This window comes from Herpailurus yagouaroundi, unplaced genomic scaffold (assembly GCF_014898765.1).
Source record: "Herpailurus yagouaroundi ecotype Mexico unplaced genomic scaffold, PumYag 192, whole genome shotgun sequence".
In the NCBI taxonomy this organism is placed as follows: Eukaryota; Metazoa; Chordata; class Mammalia; order Carnivora; family Felidae; genus Herpailurus; species Herpailurus yagouaroundi.
Genome location: NW_024412423.1, coordinates 23,733,654 through 23,749,047, shown reverse-complemented (window position 1 = coordinate 23,749,047; position 15,394 = coordinate 23,733,654). Strand labels below are relative to the sequence as shown.

General features: G+C 43.7%; 1 protein-coding gene across 2 annotated transcripts in view; it reads left to right on the top strand.

Moving 5' to 3' along the window:
• The window catches only part of SPOCK1 (SPARC (osteonectin), cwcv and kazal like domains proteoglycan 1), a 525,716-nt gene that overhangs the window by 483,302 nt on the left and 27,020 nt on the right, over positions 1-15,394 (top strand). The window lies entirely within an intron of this gene.

The window sequence follows — 15,394 nt, the reverse complement described above, 5'->3', positions numbered from 1 at the left end:
ATCTTTTCACAGCCTTGTTGATGACACACAGAAACAAAAGAGTAAAAAAACGACATGTCCCATAGAAGGCGAGTGGCTTATTATATAGATGTATCCATGTGACTTATTATATAATCGTGAATTACATTTTTATTTCAAAAAATTTTTTAACGTTTATTTTTGAGAGACAGAGACAGAGCATGAGTGGGGGAGGCGCAGAGAGAGAGAGAGGGAGACACAGAATCAGAAGCAGGCCCCAGGCTCTGAGCTGTCAGCACAGAGCCCGACACGGGGCTCAAGCTTATGAACTGGGAAATCATGACCTGAGCCGAAGTCAGACGCTTAACTGACTGAGCCACCCAGGCGCCCCTATAACAATCATAAGTTACATTTTTAAAGATGACACAATGGCACAGGATCATGCTCACACACGGTATGAAATGAAAAAAGCACCGTAGCAAACTGTACATACAACACAGTACACACACAAAGATGCCCTTAAAAAGACTGAGAAAAATATAGAAGAAAGTTAAAATTATTTGTTTCTCAGTTGCTGAAGTGCTAGCCTATTCTGATTCTCATTTTTATGCTTTTCCGTATTTTGTAAACTTTCTGCAAAAGCAAGTGTAGCATTTATAATTAGAAGCCAGTTATTTCTTTTTAAAATTACTCATAATCAAAATGATTTTCAAGAAGATTGGATAATTTGCATTCACTTGCCACCCCAGCGTATAGGAGCAGCAATTATATTTGTAATGTTTGCCAATTTTATAAGTATACCCTAGTATTTGTTACTTCCATTTCCATTTTTTTTATTAGTATTGAAGTCAAATGTTTTTTTCAGAAGTGTTTTTTGGCCATTTGTATTTCTTCTTTCACCAAAGCATTTGTTCATACCCTTTGTCAATTTTTCAGTTACATTCCTAACGGTTTCCCTATTGATTTGAAAGAACTCTTTATATATTAAGAATATTGAGCCTGCCTTTCTTCACAGTGTTTTCCAACTTGTGTTTTAAATTATCATTTATAGTAACTTAGGCTGTTTTTAATATTTCTTTTTAAAAGTAATTCAGGGACACATTTTGGAAAAAAAGGGAGAGGAATAAAGGCAAATGAAGGTAAAACATACATTCAAAAAATATTATAATAAACGTTGGGATAGTAAGGCGAGATAAAACAAATAAAATATACCTCGTAATGAAGTTGCAGGAAAACAAAAGAAGGAGAGAGGAGACCGAGTATTCCTATAGACTTTTTAACTGGTGGGCCTGTTGGGGTGATTTGTCTCCTCTGTCGCCCTTCTCCGGGTGTACAGATCCATAAATCTGTCTGTATATTTAAAAACGAATTTTTTAGTGTTATTTATTTTTTGAGAGGCGGGGAGGGGCAGCGAGAGGGGGGAGACACAGAATCCGAAGCAGGCTCCAGGCTCTGAGCTGTCAGCACAGAGCCCGACGTGGGGCTCGAACTCAGGAGCTGTGAGATCATGACCTGAGCCAAAGTCTGACGCTTAACCGACTGAGCCACCCAGGTGCTCTCTGTCTGCATATTTAATAGGCTGTCGTCACACCTTTCCAAGAATGTCGTTACTCGTGAGCACTGTAAGGTGTGCTGGAGGTCGTGGACAAGGCGAAGGCCGCAGCAAGCTAGGACTGTATTCAAGATGAAGCTTTATGCAGCTTATGGCAGGGATTAACCTACTGGTTTTTCCACCTTCCACTGGTAGTCTCAAGGTTTGGACCTGTGTCCCTTTCTTCCTCTCTTCACCTGGGCAGTCATCACTGTCAGGCATGAGTCACCACAGGGTAACTGCCTTTTCTCTTCCAGGGCACGGCTCTTCACCTTGGCTCTACTAACGTTTTGGGTCAGGTCATTCTTTGCTCCAGGGTCTCTCTTGGTTGGTGTAGGATGTTTGCAGCATTGCTGCTGGGAGTACCATTGCGGTTGTGACAGCCTCCATATCTCCAGACTGTACCACATGTCGCCTGGGGGGTGCAACATTGGCGATCCCCTGTTCCAGGTGAAAGCTGATGCTGGGCAGGGAAAGCTGGGGATTCCCTTCTGGGCTTTGGGGGCCTTGCAGTTGACTTGCAATTTGCAGAGCTCCCAGGCTTCACCTGTTTGCATGGCAATTGGATGGGATTGTGGCTGGTTGTCCACGGCACTCTCTTCCACCGTGTAGGGCTGTGGCAAGTCCTTTAATGAACACACACCTTTAATGTTTGTTCTGTTTCATTAATACTTTCTTTCGTTGCTTTGATATGTACAGACTCCTCCTTTATTCATCTTCTAATAGTTGGTACTGTTAGTAGTTTTTACCTTAAGCCTTTAATCCGTGTGAGACTTCCTTTGATGTGTGTTGTCAGGTGAGGTTTAAACTCTTTGCTCTCTTTTCTTTGAAAATAACAAATGCAATGATGCCATTGGTTGAATACTTGCATTGTAATGTTCCTTAAGACATTCATTAGGTCATTTTACAAGGTTTTATATCGTTTGTTGTTTCCATGTAAATATTCTTTCAATGTTATCATGTATTTTTAAACATTATTAGAGTGAAGAAGCTCTTCATATGTTATTTGTTTATACACACCCACATAGCTTGGTTTGGGGAATAATAGAATCTTGACCCTAGTCGTCTTTGGTGACTTTTTCGGTTATTCAAACATTTCTCTTGGAATCTGCCTCAGAAAAGTAGCAAGGATGTAGCAACTTCCTTGTAGCAAAGTAGCAAAGACTCAGTCCCTCTTCACTGGTCACCAGTAGCAACTGTATACTAAGCTCCTACCATTTTAAAGTACCACCATCAGAGAGACAGAAATATAACGGTACGTACAGGTCTTGTAGTCTGGTAGCGAGATGGACTGAAAACGGAAAATCACATGTGCTTCTCCCTGTGGTCCATGGTGACTCTGTTTCACTCCCCACTCTGGGGAAGCTGAGCGCCCTACCTTCATTCACCTAAGTCCCTGGAAGCTCTGAGAGTGCCTGTCGCAGGCCAACTCCCATAAAGCACTGGGCTGGGGGGCTCCTCCTGTCCTCAGCTCTCTGTTCTTCTATTCACTGATGCTAAGCACAAGAGTGAGAGAGGAAAACTGTGCCACCTGACCTGGGGCCTGTGGACCTGCTGGAGATGGCAGGAAAAGCTCTCCAGAATCCCTGATGTGCTTGAGTTCACGGGACTGGTTCAACACCTGTACCCCACACTAAGCCCTCGTCATTCCCAGTTCCCTTCTTGGGCCTCCCTCGGAACACTGTCACGTTGCTGTCTCTATGGGTCCATATTGGGCTGGTGGTTCTGATTCTTTGGTTCTCTTCTGACTTGAGTCCTGGACAGCCTCACTTGGTGCCTGAACAGTCTTTTCTCCATCGAACTTTTAACCTGAAGATTCATTAGTTGGCTTCCATCCAGAAGTGTAGAAAAAGCATACCAGACCACTGTGGTCAAAACCATGGGAGAGCTAGGAAATTGCTTTAAGAAACCGCATCCTGTTACACTGCCAGATGCTGGTTGGTAGCAAGCTGAACTGTCAGATATCTCCACGTGCTTACAATCCGGGTTCTGCTTTTTGGTGTGAATCTATTTTCCACAGATTTTTAAAGTCTGCTTATTTTGGGAATAGCATTTGAGTTTGAACATACATGTGCATTGATGATTCAGCTCCTCCCTTGTGAAGCGTCCTAAGCAAGCAAGCCAGAGAGTGAGTGTTCTAGAAGAACCCCACCTGTTCAACACCCACCAGGTACCATGCTCATGCTCGAGGCATCGCATGACCATCATTTAATCTTCATGGCGGAGTGTGAGGTGGGAATACCATTGTGCCAGTCTCTACACGAGGGCCCTCTTAGAGCTCAGAAGGAGACCCTAACAGATTGTCAGTGATACTCCTGTCTCTAAAGGTCCCAAGGTGAACCCACAAGTGTTGGTCAGTGGTCTGGTTTTGCAGCACAGAGTGGCCTTCTTCCATAGAGGCATCGCTGTCATGATTCCATAACCCCATCCGCCTTAGGTTTTCTCCCTTATACAGCAGCAACATTGGCCTGCCTGACTTGAGCCATTTCAGTAAGAATGTCCTTCAGATTCCAAGTCTTGGGTCCAGGACGTGGATGCTTTGTCTTCTCTTTCCCTCCATACCCCTCAGATCTGACCGGATTTCTTTCAAAGCCATGTGTCGTCAAGTTCAGCCATGTCCTACAGGGTCAGGGCTGTTGGAAATGGTGTCCGGACCTGGTGATATAAAAAATAAACAAGCAAAAAAACAGAAAAACCCAGTGCTGTTAGGGGCCTCCCCTTTCCCTCTTGCCCCCAGGGGTGCAGACCCCAGACACGGCCCAGAACACATCTGGGAGTGAGGAGGGCAGCAGGAGACCCTGGCCCTCGACATGTGCGCATACAGCCAGACAGGCCTATTGGCCTTCCCGGTGGAGACCCAACAAGGGGGCCACAGTGTCAGAAGCAGGACCTCTTAGAGCCCTGGCTGTGCCTCCCAGCAGGGCTTCTGGCTCCTTCAGCCTTCTGTTTAGGAGAAGAACCTCTAGAGGTGAACGAACCCTGGATGAGAATGTGAGCGTCGTCGATGTTAGCAGTGTTTGGATCCTCGCGCTGCTCTTGAAAAGGCGGCCGGTTTCTCTTTCCCAAGATAACCACGCTACAAACTCTTCTCCACAACTACTTAAGCCCCCTCTTGGTAAAATTGGAAAAATGAGTCTTTTAGAATTCACTGTTGCCCACAACAGTGGGCTCACAGAGACTGTTGGAATCAACCCAGCCTACTTTCATAGGATCAGAACCGTGCATCCTGGAGAAGTCACCTCCACATGAATTTGGCCTTTGTCCATTCACCCTGACAGGCTTTCCTGGCCAGACTGTCACTACATACAAAAAAATTAATGCCCGTCAGAGAAATGGGTGGTTTCTCTTGCAGTCAGTGGGGGTTTTCACGTCGCGATACAAGATTTAAAAAGAAAATACAAGAGGATGTATTGTGACCCTCTTGGGAGTTTGTTCCTGTCAGGATTTTTATATCCCTTGATGTAGAACATTGGATTAATGAGTTTTAGCTGTGTACACATTCCATTCTGGGTGATAATCTCAGATATATTGACACAGAAAGTCCCTTTTCCAAACAGAGCTCTGGGAACTAAGAGGGTCTCTCTCCTCACCTTCTGTCTTGAACATTTGTAATCTGGACACAGCAGGCTTAACTGTTGAAATGGTGGATTCTGTCTGAGGCCACATTTCCAGAAACACCCCAAATCTTGATGCCCTGAGGTCACCACCCTTGGACTAGCAGGGACATATGTGTAAACCTAAGTGTCTTTAGGCCACAGTGCCACTAGGGACCACATGGCCAAGTAAAAGCAGGTTCAACAAGGAACCCACATAGTCAGAGGCCTCAGTACTGCCCCACTGCGTGCTGTTCCAGCGTATCAGCCGCCACTGCCTCAGCCACCTGCTGACCTCCTCTGAGAAGTATCCAGGCTGGCCAGTAGGGCGCCAAACAAGTTCTTGTATAAAGTATACCACTCAGCGTAATGCTTTTGGGGCCGCAGCATCACTGAGGAAGCTTGGTGTTTCGTGCATCACCAGAGATTCTGACTTGAGATGACAGCCATGGATCCGGGTGTCCCCTGCCTAAAAGGAGGAAGAATATTTATTCCGCTTTTCCTTCAGTTCTGGAAATGTTTATAGGAGGTGCTGAGAGAAAAATTTCGTTAGTGTCATAGGTGTTAGAGAAGGGAATTCCTGGGAGGGAGAGGTTGGCATGTTGACTATGCACAGATTGTAGAGATGAATAAATAATGAGCTGTAAGCAAACACTGCCCAAGGCGGGCCCCTTGGAGCTATAAGATATCATGTCCTACGCACACACACAAGTGTTCTGTGGTCCTATAAATTCTGTGGTCCTATAAAATCTTCCCGCTTAAGCCCGTGTGAAGGAGCTCTCGTTACCATGAGACTCGACAGTTCAAGTCACTAAAGAGAGAGAGAGTATTTGCCAAATGGATTTCATTTGCCAAATGTAACTCTTTTCTGGAAATACCCATGCGTTCTAAACTCTGGGAAATGCTGGTCTGGTCTCCCGCAATCTTTTCTGAGCCTCGTTGGGCTCTCTTTTTGTCGGACCCTCGCCTACGTACACACTCTTAGGCTTAAAAAACAACTTGGTAAAAATCGTAAAAAAACGGATGTTTACTTACCATAGACCATTAGAAAACAGTCACAAGTAAAAGGAAAGCAGCAACAAAGATCACCCCAGACGTACTAGACCCACTGTTTACTTTTCATTGTATATAGCTTCACCTCTCTGCTTTGTCTCAGACTCGGTTTCTCTCTCCACATGTCCTCACTCCCCATGTCATGTTACCAAAGTAACGTGAGATCAAACCATAGATGCTTTTGTATTCTGCTCTTGCCATCTAATAAGTTGCAAGGAGTTTGTATGTCCTATCCTTCTTTGTCTTTCTTTGTAATGGCCTCTCAGCTTTCTAACCTATTTGTGACCCATAATCTAATCCCTACGATTGGACGTTGGCCTCCAGGTTTGTTTTTTGTTTGTTTTCTTTTGGCGCTGTCTTTTCTGAGTGTTAGAAGTCTTGTGTTGTTCATAATGGTACAACTAAATCTTGAAGCCGTCTGTACTCACTTGACTTACGTCTTATATAAAATCGACTAAAGGGCCATAATTTTCAGTGTGTGTTTCTCATCATGAGACAGCATCTTAATTAGAAACAGCTCCCGGACCATCAATACCCTGTCTCTCATTATTAGATGAACTACCGTAGGGCCTCCTGGCTAAGAGTATGGGGCCCGGAGTCAGACATCCTTGGTGCATACCTCGAGCCTCCTACTTTATATTTTGCTGAATTTGATTAGTTGGAGTAACATCTCCAAGCTCAGTCTCCATAGCTGTATAACGGGAATAATAATAGTGCCTGCCTCAAAGAGTTGTTAGGCTTTACGAGTCTATCACCTGAAACCCTGTGTGTCTGTTCGTGCGTGCATGCCTGTGTGTCCGGGAGGAAGTTAGGGAGAGAAAGGAGAGAAGCATTGGGTCCCAGAAAACAGGATGGCTTCTACATGCCCAAGCAGCTGCTTCTCTAGCTCTTCCTCATTTTCTGGCAATGGGAACCTCTTTTCACACGGTGAGAACACAGGACACAGCAGGACAGACATGGCTGTGGCTATGACCCAAATGTGACTCCCAGCTCTACCATTTATTAGCTTGACCTTGGACGTGTGATACAACTTTTTCCAGTTCACAGTGGATATTGATGAAAGTCTCTACTCTCTACCTCGTAGGTGTGATGATACGGTGAGATCTTCCTTCTATGCGTAGCACCTGTCGTGTAATAAGCACTCAGTGGCAGCTAGAAAAAAGCCACTGAACCTCTTTATGCTTCAGTTTCCATATCAGTAAGAGAAATAATAATGACTCTGACAAGTGATCACCAGAATTAAATGGAAACAATGAAGGCAAAGTACTTGTTAGCAATAGTAGGTATTTAATATATGGCAGCTCTTGAGACAAATTATTATTCCTGCCGTTATTGTGGATAAGTGGGACACAAGCCAAGCTGCATGGGTGCCACCTTCCCTCGTAGGTGACAGCTGGCCATTGGAGCTCCTCAGGTTAGCCGTGCGTGGACGGGGTGCCTACAGACAGAAGAACCACTGTTCCTTCTAGTCTGTGATTGGAAACCCCCAAGCTCAATACCCTTCCCCATCCAGTTTTGGTTTTGGTTTGTTTGTTTGTTTCTTTGTTTGGGTTTGTCCTAAAGTCCACTCACTGTGCTGGCCTGTAAGTTTACCCTTAGTAGAGGGAGACTTGTAATCACATCTGCAGGCAATGTCTTGCTGGTGTCCTCTTGGCAGAGACTGAAGCAGCAGCCCCAGCAGAGAACAGGGAAGGTGTGCGATAGACAGCAGGGGTGTTTCAACTGTGGCGGTGCTTTTGAGCTCAAGGTCGACCTAGAATTTTCTCTCTAGGCCCAAGAAGAAAAACATATGCTGGGAAATTGTGCGAAGCATAAGAGTCACGGTGGAATTGAGTTTGAAATGTTACAGCCTTGTCACACCATGAGCTCAATCTCCAGGCACATTGTGGCCTAGAATTCTCTGAAGTCCTTAGAGACGCCTTAACACCAGTTAAAATTAGATGTGTTCACATTGGGCTTGTGGCCACCCCATGCTGCACACTGTAAACCATTATTTTCTGTTCTTAGCTGAGTTCAACTGTTCTTACAGACCAATAGCTCTATATTCTTTTCAGAATGACTCTATTGCACTACAGTTTCTTTGGAAGGGACTTTTGTTTTCTTCAATGCTGTGAAGTGTGAAGTCTACATAATTTGCTAAATGCATCATGTTTACATATGCATAAGCCAGTTACCTCCAAATCACCATCTCCTGCCTGCACTAGTGGCTGGGTGCTTAAAGAAAATGAAGCTTAATTTTCTGTAAGCAGCATTCCATGGTTTCCAAATAAGCTCACGGAGACACAGATAAATGAAATTACTTAGTGGTAACTATCCAGACAAGAGTGAGAAGCCAGTGGTGAAACCAGCCAGGTGCTTGTGATCCTTCTAGCATCCGTCTATCACAGTCTACAAAGTAACATGAAAATGAGATGCCAGGGATGCCCTGCTGCTGTAGGCTGAGGTGTTAGCAGTTGGGTTAGTGCCTATATGTAAGCCCATGGGCCCCATTTCAGCCTGTGAACCCTTGAACTCCTAGCTTCCGGGCTTCCTCATAATTCCTTTGTTTGGGCAAGGGATTCCCCATGGTATCTGTGGTGGACGAATCAGGCCATCCTTCCCATAAGCATTCGGTCCTGGGTGGCAATGCCCGCCTTGGCCTTTCTGTGTATGTTGGGGGGTGTGGAGATAAGAATGGGCAGCCTCTAACCTATGTAGGCCATGGTGTTCTCAAACGTGAAGTGGAGAGTAGGATCGCCTTCCCAGGCATCCTGGGGCTACAGTGAAACAGTGTGTGTTTCTGGGTACAGTCACCTTAATTAAGTCGGGCACATATGTGTTTCTCTCTCCCTCTTGCCCCCAATGAAACACGATCTTCTGTTGGCTGGAAGCTATTTGTCTCGGTGATAGTTATGACTCACCCCTGCATCCATCCTCAGTGGCACACTTTTTTATTTGACCTGTTCACCATGTTTATTCTTGGTATTTTTAGGTGGGTGATGGGGGCAGTGTTTTCACTTAGCTCCAAGGATTCACATTATCTTCTCTTTGCCTTCTCCAAACATATATCAGTGTCTGCTTATAACCAGACACTCTGCCAGGATAGTTACATGTGCGACTGTGGCAGAATCCTTGCCACATCGGCTCTCAGAGTCCAGAAGGGATGACAGGTTGTGGCATAGCACAGAAAAGCGGAACTGGAAGTTTGAGGCCCTGGGGACACCCCAGGAGGGGGCAGTCGAATCCTCCTGGAAGGTGGAGAGAAGACTCGACAGACGAACAAATACTTGAACTGAACCTTGGAGATCCTTGCATATTATACAGATAGCTGTTAAGAGTTTTCCATCGGGTAGATGTACTATCATTGATATAAGCAAGGACATCTCAATTACTTCTAGCCTTTTGCCATTGGAAATAATGCTGTAATGGATAGCTCTATACATGTTACTTCAAACACGCATATGTGCATACTTGTAGATTATAGTCTCAGTGGAATTTTGGGGTCAAAACACAGGAGCAATCTTTCTGAATCACTTTGTCATTGCTACAGGCCTCCTGTAATCTGTATGGAGTTGGGTTTTCCTCTGTGACTCTGTAAAAATAAAATCTTATGCTTTGAAGAGCTGAATTTAAGCCATTTAGATTTATTGATATAAAAAATTATGTTTGGTTCTACCACCTCTGTTATTTCTGATTCTGTTTTCCTTTATTTTTTTTTTCCTCACTGTGTGTACAATTTTCTGTGTGTGGATGGAGGGCACGTGTATAATTCTTCTGATACTCAGGGATGTTACCACTTTAAATGGCGATAAAATTAATAGGATTCTTCCTCTTTCTTTCCCATTTTCACTTCACCTCCCTTTCTTCTATCACTTGATAATAGTTAATATAATTTTCCTTTAAAAGTTTCCCTTTGTTCTATAAAATATAGTGACTCTTTTGTTACTTAATTTGTCATTTTTTGATGTTTAAAACAATTTTTAATGTTTATTTTTGAGAGAGAAAGAGAGAGACAGGGTGCAAGCAGGGGAGGGGCAGAGACAGAGAGAGAACAGAATCTGAAGCAGGCTCCAGGCTCTGAGCTGTCAGCACAGAGCCTGACGCGGGGCTCGAACCCACGGACCGTGAGATCATGCCCTAAGCCGAAGTCAGACACTTAACCGACGGAGCCACGCAGGCGCCCCCGTTTTTTGATGCTTTTATCTGATCCCCGAACTACTGTATATGAGGCAATCAGCACAGTAGCCATACAGTGCATCTTTTTCCCTTCCTCTTTTTTTTTCTTTTTTTGCATTCTCATCTCTCACCCTAATCTCCTCCACCTTTGTTCACTCATAAATACTTGCATTTCCCAAGTCCTCTCCATAGTTGACCACAGTGGTCATAGCTCCTCATGGAAACTATTCTCCCCAAGTCACTGTATGCTCAAAACCAGTTTTCTGTAGCATTTATTCTTAGCTCATGGGGATACAAAAGTTTTGGTTCAACTTTTTCCTGACTTCCTTCTAGATGTTGCTCCACTAGATTCTGACTTGGAATATTGCTATTTGAGATCTGAGGGCAGACTTATTTTTTTTTTCTCTCTCATGTGTTCCATGGGTATCTTCTCTGCTATTGGATCAATATTTATTTTTAAAATCCAGTAACTTCATTAGAAAAAATCCTAGTGCTGGCCATTCCAGGTTGTTGTTGTTGTTTTTCTGGCTAATGCTGTGCCTTTTCAATATGTAGGTTCATCTCTTGTTTTATTTCAGAAATGGTTTAACAAATTCTATTTTAAATATATGCCCCGTTGCATTGTTTTCTCTTGTTTCTTCAAAGGCTTCCATCATGCACATGTAGGCCTCCCTTTGCCTCTTCTCTGTAACTGTCATTTGCTCTCTAATCCCCCATGGATTTTCGTTTTTGTTTTTTATATATGTGTGTGTATTTATTTTGAGAGAGAAAGAGAGAGGGAGGGAGATGGAGGGGCAGAGAGAGGGAGGGAGAGACAGGATCCCAAGAAGACCCTACGCCATCAGCACAGAGCTGGATGCGAGGCTGGATCCCACGAACCGTGAGATCATGACCTGAGCTAAAAATCAAGAGTCAGATGTTCAACTGATTGAGCCACCCAGGTGCCCTTACTCTCTAATCCTTTATAATTCCTTATTTCTTTCCTTTTCATGTTGTTCTCTCCTGTCATTTCTGACATCCTTCTCTCTCACTGAGTTTTCCAGTGTCTGCATTCCTTTGTGCATTTTTCAGTGTGCCTTCATTTTTATGATTTTCTTTTCCTTTTTTCTTTTTGCTGGGGGTCTAAATGCTCACATGCCATTTCCTCCAGGGTCTCTTCATCTCTTCTCTGATTCCTTGTATACTGTTTTATTTTCTTTCTTCACAAAGGTGATTGTTTCACTCTAATTCATGGTGTTATACTTGTTCCACATTTTCACCTTTTCCATTTTTTTTTTCTGCTGAGTGTTCTGTGCCAAGTTTTACTGCTCTTTTCTACAGCGTATGTGTGTTTGTATGGGTATGTATAAACTTGCCAGCATCTTAAAAAAAAAAGTTATTAAAAAAATTGTTATAAGTTAGACTTGACTGGCCTGCCTATTTCACATAGAGTCCAGTAGATGGAAGGAGAGGAATCCATCGGTCTTTGTAGACTCACAATCCAAATTTGCTTTGTAAGTCACCCATGAAAGAGGGTTTCCTGCTAAAATGGCTGCTCTGTGTATTCTCTCTCTCCTGTTTCTACCGAACAGCTCTGTTTCAGTTCTCCAGTTCTCTTGTTATAACTGAAGCTGCACTTTGGAGTGAGCCTCTTGCCTACAGGGAGAACAATTTTGCCGGCATTTTCTGAGACCTGCTGCTCTGAGCCATTTTCCTCTTTTTCTGCTTTCTTGTTTTTTCTTCCTGTGCAACTTCTGCTTGATCTGTGCCCTGTCCTTTCCTTTTAGTCCCTTAGTCCTTGCTTGACAGGAAATACTGGTCTCTGACTTCAGGAGGAGCCCTTTGCCTATCATAAACATGTTTTTGATTTTTTTAATTGGCTTTGGACATTTTACTTCCCTGCGGGTGGCTTCTGCTATATTGTTCAAAGCTAGGGATTATATATCTGTTTTGCAGTTTAACTAAAAATGGACTTTACGATTTTATTCTGCTTATGTTGTTGATTATATGATATTTAGGAGGGGAAGAGGGAAATTTCCAGCTATGTCACACTGCCTTGGTAGATACTAGGTTTCTAAACAGACAGTTTGGACCAAAGATAGTAGTGTTTCTAGCAGTAAAATAGTAGCTACTATTTCATCTTTATGCCAGGCACAAGGTCCTCTCCGAGCCCACGGAGTTCCCATGAGGCTTGGGTACCATTTTCTTTTCTTGCTGGGTCACTATACCCATTCATGCCCCCAGGCTTCCAGAGTGGAAATAAACTTAGAGTGAGTTACACGAGCGAAAGGGTGAAAAGAATAGTGAGTGAAACACTGCACCTGGCAGGGTTTGGAATTGCTGAAGATACCCTTTATGGTTTCAGCAGGCACTTCTTCCTTAGACCCTGCTTCACTATCCCGATCTTCGGTCAGTTTGTCCACTAGAAGCATGGAAGTGAAGATGCCAGGCCATGCATGCTCCAGGCATACTCAGGACCATCCCATTCTGGCCTCAGTCCCAATTGGGAGTTTTCGATCCCAGCTCCAACCTCTACCCTCTTACTCAAGATGACAGTAGCCCCGGAGGCACTGTTGCACCTTTGTCACAAGAAGGGTGTGGCGCTTCCTTCCATCCCATTAGTCCATATACCCATGTCACCATCCACTCTGGTCCAGGAGAGGGAGCAGTGTTGAGAGGAAAGGAACTAATTGGATATCGCGTTTCTCTGCCTTTGGCTCATATCTACTCCTGGTCCCCTACCTAATCATGAGTGAAAGTGTGCCCGTGACCTCCTGTCACCCCCAAGCTAAAAAGGCAATCTCAGGTTCTGTGCACGTCCTAGACCATCAGGATCAGATAGATCTCTGGTCCCCAGCTTGGCATTCATGGTCCTGCACCCATCTTTTGTGGCTTCCTGACCCATTAAATAACAATATAAGTTGATCTCACCTTTAAGGGTAAAAACATACATGTACGTATTGGTGCTTTAAGTGTTGAAAAACACAGAAACTTAAATTCTATGTAATACTGCCCAGATTTGGATGTTGAAATTGAGTGGGCTGAACTGGATACAAATTACCAACTTTGAATGGCGACTCATATTTTTTTTAATGTTTATTTATTTCTCAGAGAGAGAGAGAGAGAGAAAGAGTGTGAGTGGGGAAGGGGCAGAGAGAGAGAGGGAGACACAGAACCTGAAGTAGGCTCCAGGCTCCAAGCTGTCAGCACAGACCCCGATGTGGGGCTCGAACTCACAGACCGTGAGATCATGACCTGAGCCAAAGTCAGACGCTTAACCAAGTGAGCTATCCAGGCGCCCCACAATGGAGATTCATCTTATATGTACTCAAAAGATATGTCTTCTGTCACTAAAACCTCCAGATATAGGCTTATGTATCACTCCTGGCATTGTCAGTGCTACCTGGTCAGAAGACGGTCCTTGAAAGGTATATAAGCATTTATATAATTTCTAATATATTGGAATATCGTTAGACAGATACATGGAGCATTTTACATATATATGCATTTATGTAAGCGTTTATACATGTTTGATTTTTTATATGTTTATGAATGAGAATTAGATCTAATCATGCTAAAAGTTGGTGTGTTTAATCCGAGCACAGCTAATCTTAAGTATAAGTTAGTTTAAGAAAAAGTCGCATCATTCACATTGGCTTCCTCATTATTTCGAAGACCTGTCTGGACTGTCTTCCCCTTTTCCAAGTGCTCCCTGCACATCATCTCAGCTGCCTCCTTTTGGAAGCCTTCCCAGACTGTCATGGGCCACCTGAGTTTATAGATTAAGAAAATGCAGAGTAACTGTCTGTCTGCCTCTTGGCAATGGGACGGCCCACACAGGGACTTCACCCAGCCCCTTTCCCAGGGCTCTGTCCACCCCGGCTCCTCCCAGGAGTCGGGGTTGAGCCTGTATCCCACACCTCGTGCTGAAGCATCTGCCATTGCTGATTTTAGGTGAGAAGAGCAGTTGTCATTTCTGGCCTTTAGTCTTTATTAGTCGAGGACCATGAAGCCCTTCAGTCAAATTGCCGGTTATGATGCTGTTTTTTCTACAGCACCACTAATCTTTTTCAGATTTCCCATGTAGGGAAATGCCTACCCAGTGTCTGGGAAACACAATTGAAGCCACGGTGGGCATTTCCAACCAAGATTTTGCACATCCGCTTTTTTTTTTTTTTTTTTTTTTTTTTTTTTTACCATGGAGCGGTGGAAAAGGCTGTGGATTGTATCGGAGGCTTTAAAAGCTTATTTCATCTAGCTAACCTCCCTGCTCTAGATTATTCAGCGGGAAAAAGTAAGTGTTACTCTGCTAATGCACATTTACAAATGTTGTGTAAATTCTAAATGTATTTCTTTTTCCACATGAAGGATTATCATTCGAATCAAAGGCAACATTAAAGTCTCCTCAAATCAGGTTACTAAGAATAGCCATAATGGGGTTAATAGGGATATTTATCCATCTATGCTTGTAGGCTCTACCATTAATTAGTTTAACTCATTTTCCTTCAAGTTTAATGTCAGTATTTTAAGCTCTTTCAAAGATTGCTTTTTAAGGACTTTATTAGCGAGAGCTTCTGAATAATGGGGCCCTGATTCCTTTGCTCAGGCCGGTTGTTTACAGAAAATGGTGCATTCTCCCAGCATAAGAGAACATGCATCTGTACTGATGTTTTAGGCCCTGAAGAGTAAAACCTGGATTTACATATAACAACACAATTTAATCTGAGCACGCTCAAATCTCTCTGCGATGATCTCCAGTGAGAAATGGAGATTCACCTTGTATAAGCTTGGAAAATTCCCCTCAGGAAACTTCAGTCGTGTTTCCAGTCACAAAAGCCGCTTACGGCTGGTTGCTTATTCTCCATTACCTCCCAGTGGTGAACACTACCAGCTCCAGAAGTTTCTCAGAGGGCAAGATGGTGGTGACTGCCTCTTGGGTTTGGAAAACTTCAGCTTCACAGCAAATCCTCACCACAACCCGGTGAGGCTGATACTCTCAGTATCCCTGTTTTATGCATGGAAGAAAAAAAGAAGTTTCAAGAAGAGCACGGACTTAGGTGGAGAA